The sequence below is a fragment of the Rattus norvegicus genome, chromosome 1 (assembly GCF_036323735.1).
Source record: "Rattus norvegicus strain BN/NHsdMcwi chromosome 1, GRCr8, whole genome shotgun sequence".
NCBI classification, from domain to species: Eukaryota; Metazoa; Chordata; class Mammalia; order Rodentia; family Muridae; genus Rattus; species Rattus norvegicus.
Window position 1 is genome coordinate 200,827,310 of NC_086019.1, and position 20,166 is coordinate 200,847,475.

The window sequence follows — 20,166 nt, forward strand, 5'->3', positions numbered from 1 at the left end:
ATAACCACCAAACAAACTGAGAAAGAAGGTATTTTTGATGTAAATGCCTTAGCAGCTGTGACCCCTGTCTCATCATGAGGAAATAACACCATTTCCTAAAGACGCCTTGCACTGGGACCTCGGCAGCATCGCAGTTTTCTTTCTTGTTTACTAAAAAGCCAAGATTTTGGCTTCTGTGTCACACCTAAGCATATTGGCTGGCCCGTCGGCGAGATGCCTCCTATTCCCGCTACTGCAGGGCGAGCACAGCTGTGCTCTCCGAGGACGTACCTGGGCGTGCGCTGTGAAGAAAGCCATTTCACGGTGCCAGCGATTCACACGCCAGGGCCACTTGGACTGGCAGAGACTGAGAGCTTTGTGCAATGGTGGCAGGGTGGGTGAAAATGAATCAGATATGAAAATATCTGAAGCAATAAATTAACGCACAGCAGGGGGGGTGATAGCTTAATCCTGTCTAGTCCAACTCTACCTGACACCCATGATTGTTACAGGAGGTGGGACTCGGGAACAGTACTGGAGCGAAAATGAACGTTCCCCAAAGATTCCCCGCTCTGCGATAGGTATGTAATGTGATTCTGAGAAGGACCCCATACAGCTTTGATGGTATTTGTGTGTTGAATTCCCGGTAACCTGTCAGGGACTCCTTTCTCTTCTCGCCTTTATTTAATGCAAAAGGAATGCCTTTGACATTTAGAGGGGGGAAAAATGAAAATTCGGGTGCCTGATGAAGCTGATCAGTGTGTTTTGTAATATAAAACAAATAATTCTAAGGATGTTGCCTTTCCTCTCTGAAAGAGGATAGCATGGGCTTGACAATAGCAAGGACTGAAACAAAAGATAATATCCTGCGAACATTTTGTCCGAGATTTTTCTACCAGGTACCTGAGACTAACAAATGTTTCCTCATTCTGGGAAGTTCTGATTTGCCTTCATTATTTCAAACATAACTGGCAGAAGCCTGAATTACTGTCCTTAGGATAGCACCTGTGGGAGATTTTTAGAATTCATACCTCCCCCAAATGATCTAGAAGCAAGCTCGCATTTGAATGTCTCCGAGCAAAACCTCTCTTCTCGACAGTTTTGTCCAGAATATTTCACTTTCAGAGGCTTTGGAGATGAGACCCCCTAAAGTGCCCATCCCTGTCTGTTGAAACCAACCATTTGCTTCTGGAGTCATATAGCACACAAGCCCAGACCCTCCACATTTAGAAAGGAAAGGCAAATTTGAAGAATTCCACTTCTCTCTTCCACGGTTGAAAGTAATACATTTTTATTGTTTATGAAGAATTTCCAGGCTCAAGGATGAATCTTTCACTTTGATTTCCCCTTTTAAATACACATTTTAGCCCTTTAAACAAACATTACACAGTTTTAACTAAAAGAAGTGCATGTGATCTTCAGCGAAAGGGCATGCTACTCTGTCAGGCTTCAATTCTCTGTTTCCAAATACTGCATAAACATATTTACATTAAGTGTAGGGCTTCTGGGAATGTTGGTAGATTCAGGAAATTACAGAGTGCTAATAATTTATGTCTTATCTCATTTTAAGAGCCCCAGCATATGAATTTCTGTCGTCCTATTTTTCCTGCTTTTACTTTTTTTAAAAATATCCACTCAGATAGTTCTTTTAGCCAATAATGTGACAAAACGCCTCTGCTTTCGTCCCCCGCCCCAATTTTTAATGCTTATTGTAGCAACTATAACTCATCTAGTCAGAAGTCAGATAATTAAACTGACAGAGATGGAGGCTTTTTTTTATTTATTTATATTTTGCATTTATCCTTTGGAGATTAAAATTTTAGCACAGCTAAAGCCATGCAAATTGGATTCAGTTGTCTGTAAATTTGCTGCATATTAAGACCAGGGGCTCTTAGGTCACCTCTGCAAGAGAGAACTTATTGTGTCTTCAGGCAGTACCTCTTAGAAGAAGGCTGGATGCCTAGAAGAGCTTCTGCTACGGGAAGCTAGCAAGGAGAACATGCTGGAGAGAGCAGGAAGGAAAGTATGTGTGTCGAAACAGCATTCATCTCCAGAGTGAGGACTGGTCAGGGAGAGGAGAAAGAAGAGTCTTCTATGGCGAAGACAAAGCTTGGCCCAGCAAGTGCTTTTGGGAAGGCTGAGTGGTGTGGACACAGCTCCACCAGGGGAGTCCCTGCCAGAGGTTGCTGGTATTCACGGTTACAATGCCCTCCTCCAAAGCCAGTGGAAACACTGTTTACTAAAGGCTGATATTTTAAAACGTGTGAATTAATAAAGGAATTCACAGAGTTGCTTCAGAGGCCCTAAGCTGTCTCAAAGGAAGGAGAGGTCCCTTTCATCTCAGGTGTCTTCTCCTGGCCACTGAGAGGCAGGGGCAGCTCTCTCCAGTGGGGCAACTTATTCTAGGGGCCCTGGTTTATGCTGTGGGCTTGCTTAGTGTAGGAGAGGTGTGTGTGTGTGTGTGTGTGTGTGTGTGTGTGTGTGTGTGTGTGTTTCCTGTGTTGATGTTTTCTTCTGCTCCCTAGCCTTTGTCCGTGTTTCCCAGAGGCAATTTTGGTCCCTGACAAGGTGTTATCCATCTGTTTCCATGTCCCTCCATCTCTCCTCTTCTCCCACTACAGAACATGTGTTGTCTCCTCTGAAGATGCTTGACATAAAAACGAGGTAAAGTTTCCCTCTTGCTTGGTAAAAATATGTATACACACACACACACACACACACACACACACACACACACACACGCCAATTTACATAGCCTAGACTAACTTTCCCCTCCTTAAGTTCATGTCAGATATACATTGACTGAATCAAGCAGTCTTGCTCAAAGATAGGCCCCTCTGTGTCTCTGATCTCCCCTCTTCATTTAATCTTAATCTTACTCCTGGGGTTTCAGCAGCCCTGGCCTTCCTCTCTAGTGACCTCTCCCACCATCCTGTGTGAGCTTTACTGACATCCTACTCCAGAGCAATGCTGCCCCGTGGGCTCCAGCAGGAGGTGGACATGTAACCTCAGAACTCCAACTGCACCGTTGGAATGTACTCCACCCAAGACACAGGAGGTTGTGGCTCCCTGGTTACATGGTGCCATACTGGTTCCAAGGTCTGCCCCTGCCACTGTCCTTTTCTGCCTGGTGTGACTACTGTTCTCAGCTAGATGCCGCTCAACTCATGGGCTCAGAAACAACTGACCCTCTCTGAGATTTTTCTATAAAAAGCAGAGAGAATTAAGGTAAGTTGGAGAGAGGACATTTGGGTGGGCCATGACATGCAGCACTCCAATGGCCATGGAAAGTTTCCCCTGATGTATGTGCAAAGCCTAATTTTCCCTTTAACTTAGGCTCACAAACTCCATCCATGATGCTATGCCCTAAGCAAAGCAATCTTAAGGCTGTGTTTATTTTGGGGTATAAGAGTGTGTCCTTAAAATGCAGAATCAAAATAATCTACAGCACCCCATGCCCTGCTGCAGGAGATACTAATGGAAGAAGAAGAAGAAGAAGAAGAAGAAGAAGAAGAAGAAGAAGAAGAAGAAGAAGAAGAAGAAGAAGAAGAAGAAGAAGAAGAAGAAGAAGAAGAAAGGGGAAGAGGAGGAGGAAGAGGAGGAGGAGAAGGGGAAGAGGAGGAGGGGAGGAGGAGGGGAGAAGGAGGAGAGGAAGAGGAGAGGAGGAGGAAGAAGAGGAGGAAGAGAGGAGGAGGAGGAGGATAGGTCATTTTATTTTCCATGATTCATTCCTTTGACTCTCTCCTTGAAAAATCTCTCTGATAAAAATGTGGCCTCCTCACTTGCCTGAGCCTCGTGGCTCAGCCTGCCCTGAGAATGGCTCACACTGAAAATAATACCTTGGCCATTAATGAGGATGCAAGCCTCATTGTGTGAAATTCACTTGGAGGACACTAGTTTCTCCACACTAAACCCACAGGGCCTTGCTTGGTGGGGTGTCCACAATAACCCACAACGCTAAACACATTTCCTGCTTCAGTTCCCTTCCAGAATATTCTGTGGGCTGCGGATTTGACAAGATGGATGCCTGGATTTGTGTTTCTGAAATCAAATTCCATTCTTTCCAAGGATTTGTCTCAGGAAAACACCAAAGGGAAGCATAAGGGGGAGGGGGGGACGGGCTGCAAGATGAAGTTTCAAGTCAATAGCTGTAAATCGTAGCCCCTTTCTCAGCAAACTTTTATTTCCCTTAAAATTTTAACTAGTGTCTGTACACTCTGAGCCTGACACCAGAGGCTCTTCCCTAGATATGCAAATGCACTCCATGCCTGAAGTTGGAGAAGGGGGTGTTCTGGGGCCGCCTAGAGCGGGTGGTTCTCAGCAGGCAGCAAGCACGTAACAGCGTTCCTTCTATAGCTCTCTCTCCAAATTTCCTCTACACTTTGTTTACTATATATTCCAATAGTGTAATATTAAACAAAAACAGTGTGTCCTATGCCAGGATGATTGATTACCACACCGGCACAAGGCCACCTCCTAGGGACAGGCTGGGTGCAGGGGGGGCTGTCTGACTCCTACAGTTAACACTATATCCGCATTGTATGAATGTCACCAGCAATCCAGTGATTTATTGCTTGGAAGGCTCTGTTCAATTTTTTCTGCCTGACCAAATTGCACATTTTCTAGAAAAAGAAGCAAAAATATTTCAGCACATGGGTTACTCCCACCCCTCATCTTTCACCCTCGGCTCCACACACATTTGCCGGCATCCCGAAGATCCAACCTTTTCTCTTCCTTCTCCCTCCTCCCCCTCTCTGCTAGATACGTGGCAAAAAAAATGATTATTACAGTAATGAAAAGGTGCAGCAGGACATTAAGGGCTTTTTAATCAGATTTTGGTAACATCTGTGGACCAAGAGTAAGGGCAGCTGTATGCTCTCTTTCTTAATTTTAGCTAGATTTACTTTGGATGGAAAATTGTTAGCCTGGAGGAATTGATGCTGGGGCTGCAAAGGGGGATGGCCTTACAGGGTCCAGCATGACCCAAGTGGCTCACAATACAGTGAAATCAACCTCTTTCCCTGCAGCGTGTTCCTCCACACCCTTCCCTGGATGAAGGTAGGCAACGGAATCAAGGATCATTTCTCAGAGCGGTTTTTATTTCAACTTAGGTCCTTTAACCTAAAGGTCGCTTTATTTCAAGCATTTAGGTGTTTTAGCTTAAAGGACTCTTTAATATAATTACATTACTTGAATGATGCTTCAATCCTAATTTCAACTTCTCTGTATAGATATCCTCATCTGTGAAACACCACAACAATAAAAAAAAAAAGTCATGAGAACATTCTTAAACTGTTCAACTATATAGACAGACACTGTGTCCTCCTGTGATCTTATGTGGTTGGAAATAACTTTTATTATAGTTTTTAACACATAGAAAAATTCCACATTTTAATTTATTTTCTGTTCTTTATTGTTCTATGCATGTAAATAATGAGTTTTGCTCCTGTTGCCCTATCTCATTCCCGCTCCATAACCTTTAAAGGAGCATTTAAAGAAGTGACACAGACACACAGAACAGAACATTAATTCTACACAGGGACTCGTGGGCGTTCTTACTCAATGTGCTCACTGTTTTGAAGAGGGTTTTAGTTTTGCCTCCTAACTCCCACCCCTGCTATAGCTGCAGTGAACCTCCTGGACACAGGGTGGGGGGATGCAAAGGCAGATGAACACGCTGCCAGCAGCTCGAGAGACTGCGTTTTTTCAAACCTTAATTTTTTTTCTCTTTGTCCAGTTTGTAGACGCCACTCAAGCACTGGGCATTTAACACAGTGATCTGTCTTAAGATGTTGCTTGGTTTTATGCCAAATGGGACAGAGAAAGGTCCACGAGGTCTCAACCCTGTACAAGAAACTATAGGCAATGGAGGAAAGCTGGGAGCAGGAGAGGCGATGTTCCCCAGGGAAGAGCACACCAATTGGTCTTCCAGTGCCAAAGAGTCAGCCATGAAATATATATATATATATATATGTGTGTGTGTGTGTGTGTGTGTGTGTGTGTATGTATGTATGTATATATATATATATATATATATATATATATATCATCGTGCAGATTGAACAAGTTATATTTAGGAATATATATATGCACAAGTACATATGTATATGCAATAACAATTCGTTAAAGAAAAAATGGTTTAATGGAGGGTGGGGGAGGATAATCTGGAAGTGTTTGCAGGGAGGAAAGGGAAGGGAGAAACGCTGTGACTATATTATAATATCAAAAAGAAATCAAGTACAACAAATAAATAAATAAAATTTAAAGTCTCTTTTCTGTGTATCGTGGTCAAAGATGTATTGATTTTTTAATTTAGGATTCTCAATTATTGTAAATAGAAATGTCCCAAATAAGGAGAATAAAGCAGACAAAACGTAAACATTGAAAAAGTGTTTGTTTGTTTCTTTGTTTCTTTTTCACAAATTCAACAGACTACTGAAATGGCTTTGTGGAGCCCGTTCTCCTGGCCATTGTTTCTTAGATCTGTTTAATTTTACATGAAGGGAAAAGTGTCAGAGGGAAGGGAAATAGGGAACAAGGAAGACAGACCTGCTATTTGGAGTCCTCCATAGTGACCCTGGTTATGTAGGATCTATGGTTATGTTCTCTCTCTTACTACCTAATAATTTTTTAAATCCCAGTGATCAGTGTAAAATAATTTCATAACATATTTCTAGTGAGATAATACTTAGGTGCTGAAATTAATAATTTGTTATCATCTACAGATATGCCTTCTTCTAGGACCTCGCAGGTATTCCATACATGGATACCAACTCTAGGGAAGATAAGCCCTCATCTTGGGAGAGTGAACTGGCTTTGCCGTGGTCTGTACTGATAGACTTGAGGTATTTGGATAATTCTCCATAAACTTTCACTAGATTTGTGATTTGTTGCTGGTTTTGTTGTTTTAATAGATTTACTAGGGGCTGGAGAGATGGTTCAGTGGTTAAGAGCATAGACTGCTCTTCCAGAGGTCCTGAGTTCAATTTCCAGCAACCACATGGTGGCTCACAACCATCTGTAATGAGATCTGATGCCCTCTTCTGGTGTGTCTGAGGACAACTACAGTGTTCTCATATATATATAATAAATAAATGCTTTAAAAAAAAGATTTACTATATCTTTGAGTGTTTGCTCACACATTCATGTGAGTGTGCATACAGGTGGGTGTGGGTGCCTACAGAGGCCAGAAGAGGGCATCAGATCCTTGGGAATGAGATTTATAGGTAGTTGCAAGCCCCCTGATGTGGGTGCTGGAACTTGGACTCCGCTCCTCTGTAAGAGCACTAAGTGCTCTTAACCACTGAGTCCTTCTCTAGCTCCTAATGTTGCATTTTGTTAAATTTCTTTTGTTTACAAGACCTCATTTGGAACAGAAGCAATCATGACTGTAAAAATAGATACAACCAGCACACAAGCAGTACCTTCTGGTGTTCTTCCCACATTGGGTGTGTGCTATGAACAATACAAAAGTCCCCCACTCCTCTTAATGTACTTAACAGCAGACTGGCTCTAGAAGGAGCTGAGTCCACTCCAATGATGGAGAAAATGAAGGACAGGGAGATGGCTTCCAAATGAAGAGAAGGCCTTTAGTTGTGAAGAACAGTAAAGAACAGATATAGAAACTGATTAGAAATGAAAAGGACAATTACGTGAAGCTCGTCAGAGGAAGCGCCCACCTTGGGTGTGAAATCTATTGAACACAGTAGCACACAGAGTCAACACAGCACAACCTTCCTTACAGAGTAAGGAAGCCAAGAGCAGATGCTAGGCTTTGAGCATATGGGGAGGGGTTTGCTGGTCACCTCCCCACCGCCTTATCAGCAGCCATTCTTGTGGGTGGCTATGGGCGCTCTTCAGTCTTCCATGTTGAGCTAAATTATCTCTACTCTTGTGAGCATTGGCACTTGACCCCAATAGTTCAGATCCAAATCACACCAACAGGTCTCTCTTTATTCTTCCTCAAATTTAAGACAAAGCCCATAATTTTACAGTTGAACTACTCCCACTAGTTCTAGTCTTCGGATTGGCATTTGTGGGAGTCTTCTAGGGGAGGAGGGCCTGCTGCACTTCCCATCCTGTGTCTTCTATCTTAGTAGTGGAGCCCAATGAGCAGAATTTCTGTGGAAAGAACTCTTGGATTCACTGTGTCTCTGAGAGATGGAAGGGCCATTTGAAAGGACGGTACACTGAAGGATTTGGTACAACCAACCTCTCTTCTGTCCCTCCTTTCCTCCAGCTATTGCATAAATACCACTTTGTTTTTATTGTTGGACAGTGCTAAGAGTCTCATGCCTCACTGGGTAGATGGTCTGGTTTCCTTTGATTTTCCTCCAGTAGGGATTAAGCAAAATTTTGCCTTCTACCCTAACTGAGAGGAAAGGCATGATTTTCTAGCTGTTCCATTTCCCTTGGAGCTCACATCCTGATCAGTTCTACCCTGGCATCAGCCATAGGACATCACACACAGGAACAAAGATGGGAGGGGATGGGCTTACATTCCAGTGTCTACACTTTATAGCCTGCGCCTGGTGACATGATCATGGAGCATGAATGAAGCAGTTCTCTCCGAGCTTGTGTCTATGGGTTTCAATGTGTGCATCTATTTTTTCTTTTTTAAAAGTCCTGGGGCCATAAATACTAACAATCTGTATTGTGTTAAGGATTTAAAAAAAAATCTCACTTTAAGAGAATGCACATACAATACTAAGTCATAGAAGCAATGGCTTAAGGATACCACTGAACATCAAATGTCTGTCTGTCTACTCACTAAAAGACTCTCTCTTGTCATTTCACACAGACCCACAAAGGGCTACCCCAACCCCACCCAGGCCTGCACTGGACTAATCTGTGCTGCCAGGGGCTCCCCATGACCTCTGGGCTTTGAACACAGAAGGCAGTGTCTCCCCGCTTCCATCCTCCCGCCCTCCTGACTCCCCACACAAGCTTTCTCAATGTTTCCCAGAAGTAGTTGTCTCTACCCTAATGTTAGCAGAAAGGCTGGATCACAGCGCATCCCGATTGGCCGTTGCTGGGACACCATTCCTAGAAGTCCCAGGCGGTGTGTCTAAGAATAATGTCAGCGCACCACAGACCCTACAGGTGCCTGTGGGCAACATGGGTATTTTGGGATTGTGGATGGCATGGGTAATTCTGGGAGTACTCCTCATAGGAGACAGGAAACTGCCGTGGTACTATTGATGGCTCCTTCTTTATGAAGGCATGCCAAAGAAGTACCACTAATTACACAGTCGTGAGATGAACAGGGCAACCATAATGAACTGTGAGAGACTTAAAATAACAAAAGACGTCCAACCGACAGACTCAGCACAGCCATGCAAACAGTGATAGAATGATTTGGGAAGATGATCCAGGAGGTTTTAATTCCTTCTTTCCACTTACTTCTTTAAGGTCTCTGATTGGGGATGGTGAGGAGCAGGGGGGGAGGGGCAGGAGGGACTCCTGGCTTAAATAATTTAATAAAGGAAGATCTGACAATATCATGTGACAAAATGTTGTGGTGCTTTCTCAGTCACATTTTTGGAGAAATGTTTTTGAAAATTATCAAGGTGCTCTGTAAAAAGCTAACACTTTTTAATTACCAGGTTAGTGTCACTTGGTGAAACTTTAATGTAATATAAGCAGTTGGCCAGACCGCCTAACGGATGTAAAATAAAATAATTCATTGAAATTAGAACACAGGCCGCATGCTGCTTCTTTTTTCCCTTTTCCTTTTCTTTTTCCTCTTCTTTCCCCCCCCCTCTCTCTCTCCCTCCCTCTCTCTCTCTCTCTCTCTCAAATGGTTGAACCATCATGGGGTTACAGAACTTAACATGTAAATTGCAGCTGAATTTATAATTTCTGCTCTGAATCCCTACAGACTGCCATTTAAGTCAAATATATGAGTTAAATTTTTCTTCTGCACTGTCATAATGCAATGAGGTGGTCAAAAATCAGACCATACCTGGAGTAATTATGAACCCAATAATAATGTATTTTTAGTTATTTAATCAAAGGTATAAAAATTACCAATGTCAAGTTCTTCACATAAAAAAATGAAGTTTTAAACACTACCTTTTAAGTTCAAGGGAGACAATGCTAAATCTAACCCATTAGGGGAAAGTCTCACAAAGCCAAGTGTCTCATGTGGGAGAGAAAAATTGCTGCTCATATTTCAGGCCATTACTTGGAAGTAACAGGGGGCAAGGTAGGGTGAGCATATTTTTTCTCCAAAATGGTCTTGAACTAATTTTGAACATTAACTAAAACTGATCAATCTTCCATAAGCTCAAACAGCTCTACGGTCTAAGGGAAAAAATATGAGTCAAGTTGCATGGAACTCACACCCAGACGGAAAGAGGGGCGCAGGGGACATTTCTGCCACATGCTGGCACGATGCTATTTTTATCTAATTTGTGCTTCCAGGAGTCCCGAAAGGTGACTTTGTGCCACCCAGCTGCCGAGGCAGTGTGGTCCCATCCACTGTCACCCTAGATATTAAAAGCGTGTGGGTAATACAGAAATTTCTCTTTTGCAGTTGTCTCTGTTAAAGAGGTCATGTGGCCTCCCTCGGAGCTCCTTAGGTCATACACTGTGGGTGACGTTGGGTTCTGGTGGCCAAAACATTAGGAAGTTACATTCTAGTTATATAGCCGCGGGTGAGCAGTCATAGTCCACTCTACCATCTGCCTCTCTCCTTGGCTCTACATGCATTATGGGAATAGGAACTTGGCTCTAAAGCTACAAGAACAAAGAACATTCAGAACAGAAGATTATTCCCAGAGTTCTATCAGCCTAATGGTTCTCTCTCCTCCTACACCTTGGCTTTATGGACCTCACCCTCAAAGCTACAAGATGAAAAAAATCATTTAATTTTTATCTAATTTCTGAAAAAACAAAGCATGTCTGAGCAGAGAAATGGGCAGAAGACAGAAGAGCATGAGTATGGGAAAAAGAAAAACCCTGAGCAAATTTAGATATCCTGGTATTCTGCTGCAAGAATGGGACTGGGACTCTTTAGGAAAGCGGTTCTCAACCTTCATAATGCTAAACTCCTTCAATACAGTGCCTCATGTTGTAATGGCCCCCAACCAAAAAATCATTTTATTGCCATTTCGTAATTGTAATTTTGTTACAGTTATGAATTATAATATAAATATCTGATATGTGACCCCCAAAGGGGTCAAGACTCAGGTTGAGAATCACTGCCCTAAGACATTATTTATGTGCCTAACTACCTCTTAAAAACATATGTAATGGGCTAACCCTGGCTAAGCCTCCACACAGGCAAGAGGATAGAGGGCACATCTGATCTGAAGTACTCATTATAAAAGCACTAGGGGCCATCAGTGCCTAGAATGGACATCCTTCTTAAAGACCTGGTCACTCTCAGGTACCTGAAGTGCCTAAACACAATGACACCTTTGAGGTCCTCAGAGTACAAACGTTGGCATTAACTTTACCTCATATCCCATCAGGAGTCCTGGCATGATGAAGGTGAAATGCCTGTCTCCTCCCAGGCCTCCCCATGCTTCCATCCACTGTGACTCTTCCTCTGTCACCACTCTTCCATCATTATCTAAGGTGACTGGTCAGCTCCATGCTACCACCTGTCTTTTCTATCCAGTGCCAATTGCATTACACAAAACTGTCAGTCCTGTGCTCCTTCCATTTATACCGAGTCTCATTAACACCTCTTTCCTCTGGCTATATGCCACTCTGGCTTAAGGAAACTGTTGTTACTAAACACACTAAAGAAGGAGAAAAAATGAAAAACCATGTTACAGGACAGCTATTGGCCTATCTGATTGAAAATCAGTAATCCAGAGCACTTTTGAGTTAAGATAACTTATGGCAACCTTGAGAACACATTTAACGTGTGCATTTCAACCCACACCGGATTCACGTCTGAGCCTGGGCACAGACAGATTCTGGGGTGTGTGTGGGAGGGTGGACTTTCTATTATAAGTATATTTTACATTTGTGTTTCAGTGGCTATTGGAAGGTAGAACAGGAAAACTATATCAAGTACTAAAAATGGCAGCTGAAGACTTAGCAAAGCCCTGGTGCTCAAAACAAAGCATTTCCCTTTAAAAGGTATTCACAGACTGAGAGAAATACAGCTCCGTATTTCTCATGCTTTTTCCACACTGATGTTCTTCTGCTACAAGGAGAGCCTGAGGCCTCTGTAGGATTTTTGAGAACCCACTTTAATAAGGGTTCTCAAAAGCTTTAACCCCTCTCTAGACTACTGTGCAAAAGTGGGGGTGGTGGTGGTAGTAAATAGAACAAGGTGATGTGGGCCTGTTTAGAAATAGTTCATTGGAGCGATTCCAATCTCCATTTGTCAGGATACCAGCAGTCTAGTTCAGTAGTGTCAGGATACCAACAGTCCAGTTTAAAAGTATCAGCAAATCCAAATATGAATCAGCAATGATGGCACAATCCAGCAGAAACTGCCAGGCTTCCGCTGACCAGGAGTGTCTAGAACCAGTCAGAATACCAGGAGTTCTCTGTCATGCCTCTCTCAACAAAGTGAAGATCATTGAGGAATCAAGACCAATGAAGAGCTGCACAGTTAGCTATAAAAGCATCCTATCACTGTCCCTTGAGTCCCACTTATACTTTGCCCCAACATTATGTGTCCTCCCACGGGTCTGACATCAGCAAAACACCATGTGAGTCTGTATCACATGACACAAACAGAAAATTCCACTTCGAATGCCTCTTAAAAACTCATGTAGTGGGGTAACCTTGGTTGAGCCTCCATACAAGGGAGAGTATAGCTGGGGAGAGTATGGCTGCACTTGGGATTTTTCCTGGATGAGTAAGTTTCCTAGTAAATAAGCCAGTATGCAATAAATCCCCACCCAGATCAATAGTCCCCCCAAAAAACCAAAATTCTAACCAAAGTCTTAGGCCTCTTAATACCACTTACTTCAAAACATTTGTGTGCTTCTTGTTCTATTTGTCTTCTGTCTAAGCCTAAGTCCACATCTGTGTCCAAGTGGTCTTACTTCTCTGTGAGTGAGGGACAGATGAATCAGCCCAGAGTAGAGAATCAAGAAATACCCGTAGTAGCCTTGGGCTCTTCAAGCATCAGTGCAGGGTGTCCTTTTCATCCTCAAAATGGAGAGTGGACTTGAGGCCAGAGCACCATTTGTACTTAATATGGCTACCCCAGGGGTACCAGCTACTCTCTGGAGGTATCCACCGGTCATGGTCAAACCCAAAGTCTCCAGCCTCTCCCCACACAAAGGAAAAGATGGTCCCTGTTCCCAGTGTTGCTAACACACCTGTGCATCCAGGTTTCATTGCCACCCACCCTCTTCCAGGCTGTCTTTTGAGCGTTTTTACTCTTGCTATATGTGTTATCACTTGGATGCTGCAACCTTAGAGCCAGCCCAGATCTGGATGTGTGAATCACACGGAGCTTGCTTTCAGCAGGCTGTCATTGGTCTGGACAGTGCATTCTCTAAGGTGGCCCCTCCAGCCATACTGTGGCAATTACTGAATCAACCTAGTCAGAGCTAGGACTGTCAGGGAAAAGCACATGGGGGTAACTGAGGCTGGCCTACCTAGGAGCTAACTGGGAAGAACTCGCTTTGATTTTTGAGGAATAACATGGGAAGAGCCTAAGATGGGTGTCTTTGCTATACTTTCAGATGCCATACATGCCAAGGCACCCCTGCACATTGCCTAGTGTCCTAACTAATCAGAACATATGGAAGCCCCTTAAATCTTCAATAGCCTCCTAGAGTAAAAATTGCGGCATCTTTGGTGTGGATTTTCAGAATATCCCTAAGTAAAGCCAGATGTTCTAATGGGGTTCACTATTACCGCTCACCATCCAGGGAACTGAATGCTAAAGAGAAAGACCAGGGGCAGAAGAAATGTGTTTAATCCGCTTGTTCACACCACTCCATGGCTGACTCTACCTTTGGTAAAAAAAAAAAAGCCCTTGAAGCCACACTAAGGGCCAATACATGCAACTTGAGCTCCTTCCCTTCCTGCTTATGGGACTCCAGGGCTTGGTGCTCACAGGGGATGATGATGGTGCACACAATAGATGACACAGGAAGATTACTGTGCTCATAAGGGATGACAGTGCTCACACAGGATAACTATGCTCACATAGGCAGTGTCTAGTTAAGGTTCAAGCACATACAAAACAAAAAGGCTTTTGATGTTTTCATAAACCCAGTTTGCCTTTGATTTTTTTTCTGACAATTTTGTTTGGTTATGACACTACCCCATGTTGAGGTACAAATACTGTTCAAGATGCAACAGTTACAGACTGGGCATTGTGTTGGTTCCAACTTCCTACATTATAGCCTTAACCCTTAATGTCATACATAAGGGACTTTTGGAAGGTGGCTAAGGTTACATAAGTCATGAGGTTGGTCTTTCTTAATAGTGCACATGTCCTGAGTCCTTATAAATGACACATAGGAACAATCTCTCTCTCTCTCTCTCTCTCTCTCTCTCTCTCTCTCTCTCTCTCTCTCTCTCCCTCTCCCTCTCCCCCTCCCCCTCCCCCTCCCTCTCCCTCTCCCTCTCCCTCTCCCTCTCCATCTTTCTATCCCTAACCCCCTCTTTCCTCTGCCATATCATGTAAAGAAGCTCATCCCCAGAAGGCAGCCATATTCACACTCTCAAACCTTCTGTTACCTTGCTCTTAGTGTCTAGCCTTCAGAACCACAAAAGAACAAATGCCCTAGTCCCAGCATAGTCTTCTAATTATCCATAGCCCACACTAGCAAATAGAGTAACCATATGCATGCTTTTTGCAGGAAGAACCCAAAGCAAAAGCATCCACTCTGTGTGTGTGTGTGTGTGTGTGTGTGTGTGTGTGTGTGTGTGTGTGTGCTTGAGATTAGAACAAACAAAACTGACTTTATAGAGAGAAGGGAGAAAGAACAAAGAGGATGGAGGACAGAGGGAACAGAGAGTAGAGCTGGGGCAGAATGAGGAGAGTGACCACCACTTCAGATCCCCAGCTGCTTCTCAGAAGCAGCATATGTTCTGAAGTATTTCTGTGTGGTGGGAACACATTTGTAGATGTCTGAGTGATTAGCATCGGTATAGGAAACATCCTTCCTGGGCTGGGTTATTTCTTCAGAACAAGTTAGAGTTCTAATTATCCGGGTTTTGTGGAAGTAGCTTGTACTTGGAGTGCACTTGTATTAAAGATATTTTTAATTTGGTTTTACCTAGCACCTTTCGTCCATTCCATGTCTGGCTTCCAACTGCTCACCGAGTAATGAGTGAGACTCTAGCAAAGCACTGACTCCTTGGGTGAATGGCGGAAGTTCGGGTTATTCGAGGCTCAGCAATAGTTCAAATGGAAAAGCCAGGGTTCATCACACACTTTTATCCTCTTCTCTTCATTTCTTGCCCTTGACCATTCTATGCAGACTTAGTGGCCAAACACAGGGATGCTAGAGGAATATATTGATCGCATCAATATGTCTACTAGAGACAGGGTAATGCAAAAGGAGCTGAACTCACGCTACTGGCTGTAGAATTCTGTACAGCTTGGCAGGAGGAAGGGAGAACCTGGAGAAGCTGCAGAAAGCCATAGGAGTAACATAGTAAGCAAGTAGTAGCTGGAGATGATCCCTTGACATTGTATGTCACCAACCATGAGTTAAGGGAGGCATTTGGGGACCTGATAACAAACGACATCAGAAAACTCAGGTAAATAGATACTGGGTGTCTCCCCAAACACTCCTTGAGAACCTAAGTTTTCATCTGTCCCAGTAGGCATAGGGGTCTCCTAAGGAGTAGGATTTTTTTTAAACACTAAAACACATTGTGTAAACTGGACCTGCTTGCCAGTCTACCATTATCTACTAACTGAACAGTGTTTTCAATGAGGATATGTATGGTGGAGCCAAGGATGCAATGCCCTCTGCTTAGCAAATGATTTGACTGATGGTCGATTTGTATCTGCAAATAACTTTGCAAGCCTTTACCCCATAGGATGGAAAAGCCAGCATGTTGTCAACAGGGAATGAAGACGGATCCTTCCTGAGAGGCAGGACTCTAGGCCAGGCCCATGAGATGAGGCAGATTACCTCCTGAATGATATAGAGAATGGAGCTGGAGTGGTAAAGAAACAGGTTCTGACCAGATCATCCATAGTGATAACCTGGGTCAATGTCATGAGATGTTCACAAGACCAGACGGTTACTCTCAGACACAGGTTTGTTTTTTGTTCTCCCCCATTTCGATTGCCAGAATCTTCCAAAACTCCCAGAAGCAAGTTTTAAAGAACTAAGCATGGTGGCCCAGTGGGGCAGGACACCTGAAGGTGCCTCTGGCCAGAGCTGCTCCCAGCAGTGAGCAGCTCCCATTGGAATGAAAAGAGCCAATTTTTCTGTTTCAAGAACTGTGCTCAGCATATTCACCAGCCAATGAGACAAATCATCCCAGGGCTATTGCTGAGAAGATGGCAGAAGCTAGAAGTGACACGCTAAGGTTTCATAGTGAGTCAGAAAAAAGTCGAGGTTACCAGGTTCCAAAGCCCAGGGTTTTATAGGACAGCCAACTGCCACTCACACAGGCCCATGCTGAAACTTGGGGTTTGGATCTAGGGATCCCAGGACAAGACTTATCTGTGTGTCACTGAATGTGCTGCAAAGGGGGGGGGGGATATCCCTCCGGCCTATTAATCCCGGTTTCCATCTCTGATTCATTCCTTGAAGCTGTGTGCTCTTGAGAAAAACTCTAAGACCTCTCTGAGTCTCACTTTGCAGTCTCTTTAAAGGGAATAGAAGAAGCGACACCTTCATAGCATCGCTGTTATGATTCTACAGTTTTAAACAAAATACAAAAGACGATCACGCAGCAAATGATCAATAAACAGAAACTTTTAGCCTGTTTTACTATTAAATATGGATGGTAAATTGCTGTGGGGTTAGCTGGTGCTCTAATTTGGACGTGGTTAGCCATAAGTTCCAAGGAGGAAGAAGCCTCCTTTGTTTTGCTTTCTGCTGGACTTTTGTTCTCAGCTACAATGATCACAAGATTCAATGGCTTAAGGCACTTATGTGTGGAAAGAGCTGAGAACAAAGTGAAGCAAACTTAATCACTGGCCTCCAAAAACCTTCATGGGTTGGAGCAACATGCATCCAGCAAGCGCATAATAAGAGCTTCCATGTGCCAAACCCCTCATGCTAATTATCGATTTCACTGCTTACAACAAACTCACGGATTAATTAAGCCTCCCATCAAATATTTACACACTAGTTACCATATGTCAAGCACAACACTCAATGCTGGGGATGTAAGCATGAAGAAGAAAACCCTGTGGCCAGCCTTCGCCCAGCCTGCAGTCTACAGGGGGAGGCCGATGCGGTGCTATTCTGTTGATATTAGCATAAAGCCGCTCTGATCAATACAAAATGAGCTCAGAGATATTTAATAACACTTAGGTGATATAGCTCACTTAGAATTTCTGAATTCCAGCCAGTCCAGTTTCCAAATCTAGTTACCCTCCTGTATAACACAGGGTCCATAGCTTACCAGACTGACTAGAGGAAATGTCAGAGAATAGGAATGACTCTGTAGGAGAATACAAAACCCACTGGAGCCTGGAGATGTGGCCAATGCTGGTTTCAGTAACCTTAAAGGACTTCAGAGCCTTACTCTGGACTTTAAAATAACTCACGTTTATCCAGGAAGATAAAGAAGCACTCCTGAAAGGATAGACTAAAATACGCAAACTAATGGGGGTTGGAAGTAAGGAACAGTGGGTATGAGGATCGTGGGGCAGACTGTTCCAGTGGGGAAGGAAAGATGAAGTAAGAGGTTGGGCCAAAGCTGGAAATCCAACCTTGGGCAGATTTCCAAGGTTCTGGAGATCATCAAACAGGTCACAGATTGATTGGACACACACACACACACACACACACACACACACACACACGTGCGCACTTACTGTTTCTGTAAACGCTAACACACTCACTAACTATATATCTCAGTGGTAGAGATGTACCACTGTTTTTTCACACACTCTTTTTTTTAATAGTACTGAAACCAGAGCCTGGTAGGTTACGTACCCTCATGTTGGTCCAATGAGTAGCTGAATTATGAAGTCATGTGATGAAATGGAATATACTCACAGCAATGTTACCATACAGCACGGACACTAAATTAAACTAATAATGATTCACATGCTGGGACCTTATAAGGTGTTCAAGCATTGACCAAAAAACAAAACAAAACCAAAAGAACTACACCAAACAAACAAACAACAAACCCAAAGCACTGTGCTCTCCTAATTCCTTACCCCTGAGTTCTAATTCAAAATTACCTGCCAATACATATATCCAGGTTAAAAATGTTTCCACTAAGACAAAAAATGTTTCCTTACTCACTGGGGAAATCATCTACTATAATTTTCCTATAAACTTATACCACCACACTGATACAGGAAAGAACACAGAGGTTATGGACTGTTGAACAGGGCTACAAGCCACTAGCAATACTTCACAGGAGGCAAATTCTGTGATCCCTTCTTTAGAAGCAAAACCATCAAGTGTGCCAGCTTCTAGAGAGCTCTTCCTGCCTTCTCTTTGGCATCATGGGAAATCAAGATGGTGGGAAGATGAGAAATGCATCCACTATGTAGATTTGTAGGCAGTCATTAGTTGGAGAGGAAGGAAAAGAAGCTGATAGAGTTGTTCTCTTTGCTTGCAGGGAGCTTAAGTCAGTATCAAAATGACCTAAAATAACCAAGGAGGGGGTATTCTTTGCCAGAATGCCACCCTGCCCCCATCTCCACTAGCATTAAATGCATTCAAGATAAGCAATTTAAAGATATATATTGCATTTATGTATGTGTGTGCACACACGCCACAGTGTGCATATGGAAGTCACAGGACAACTTGTGACCTTCAGTTTTCTCCTTTCACCAGCCATGTAGATTGTAGAGATAGAACTCAACTGGCAAGTGCCTTTACTCATTGAGCCATCTTTCCAGCCCCCGTGATAAACAACCAAAGACAAACGAACAAACCAAGCAAAGAAGAACATATTTAAATTTCATCTTTAAAATGGAAAGGAGGAGCAGGGAAGCCTGTGAGAAGGGTGTTCCCTAAGATAGAGCCTCCCATGGAGCAGTGAATACTTCCAAACACACTGTGTGTGCCCTCGAAAATATAGCAGAATAATTACCTCTTAGAGACACAGTTCCACAAAGCACACAACACAGCAATAATAGTACAAATGAGAAATGTAATGTGGGAAAACAAGATCATCAGAGAAGCGAGCCTTTTACAGGGTCTGTCAGGATCCATCCCCAGCGAGCACAAAAATGACTTCCCAGAGCAGGAAGCTGAGCCTGGGAATGAGAAAAGAAACTTTGAGATGTACCTGAAGGGGACTTTCCAGAAGTATACGGCAAGCTGAATGTCCAAGAGAAAGAGTACACTGTGGACCAAGAAAAACGATATTGAGGGATCAATACTGAGACACAGGCAAGTAAGTCATTGATTCTCCAACAGGAGAAAGGAAGACTCCTTGGGGGATGGAAAAGGAGATCTGTTCTCTCTAAGAACTACTCTGTGGGAAAGAACGGTGTTGTGTTCAGGCTGAGAGGTACAGACAACCTCCCTAAGTCCCCTGGTGGAGGAAGTGTGGACTCAAGAGCTTCACATCTGCTCCACCAACGATTCAACTAGGAAAAAAAGGAAACGCTTAAAGTATTACCAAATATAGTGTGTGTGAGTCCTTCTTACAGACACACCTGGAGGCGGCACCTCAGGCGCCCTGAAAGTAAGCAAAGAAAGACAGCAAAAGGCAGACAAGAGAGGTGAGGCCATTTATATGGAGGATGGGGCTGTAACTGCAATGAGAGTCATGATCAAAAAGCTCTTTTGCAGGGAGACTGCTTTGTTTCCATCCGTTTTTTAGACAGTATTTCCTTACTCTCTATAGACCAGGCCTGCCAGGGACCCATGGTAATCCCCCTGTCTCAGAATTCAGGGTGTGGTATTATAGTCATGAGCCACTGCATCTGGATTATGGAAGGTAATTCTTAGCCTTGTAGGAGTCTCAGACTTAAAAAAAAATGCATCTGACATCTGTCCTGTGTCCATTAGAATATTCCTCGCTTCCATTTCCCACCCAAGAATCGCCACCCACAGCTTCCTCTGAGCCCTCACAGCTTAGAGCCATATA

General features: G+C 43.4%; 1 long non-coding RNA gene across 1 annotated transcript in view; it reads right to left on the minus strand.

Annotated features, from left to right (window-relative positions):
- LOC134485188 (uncharacterized) overlaps window positions 1-20,166 on the minus strand; it is a 119,571-nt gene that overhangs the window by 83,265 nt on the left and 16,140 nt on the right. The gene's annotated exons all lie outside the window — the stretch shown is intronic.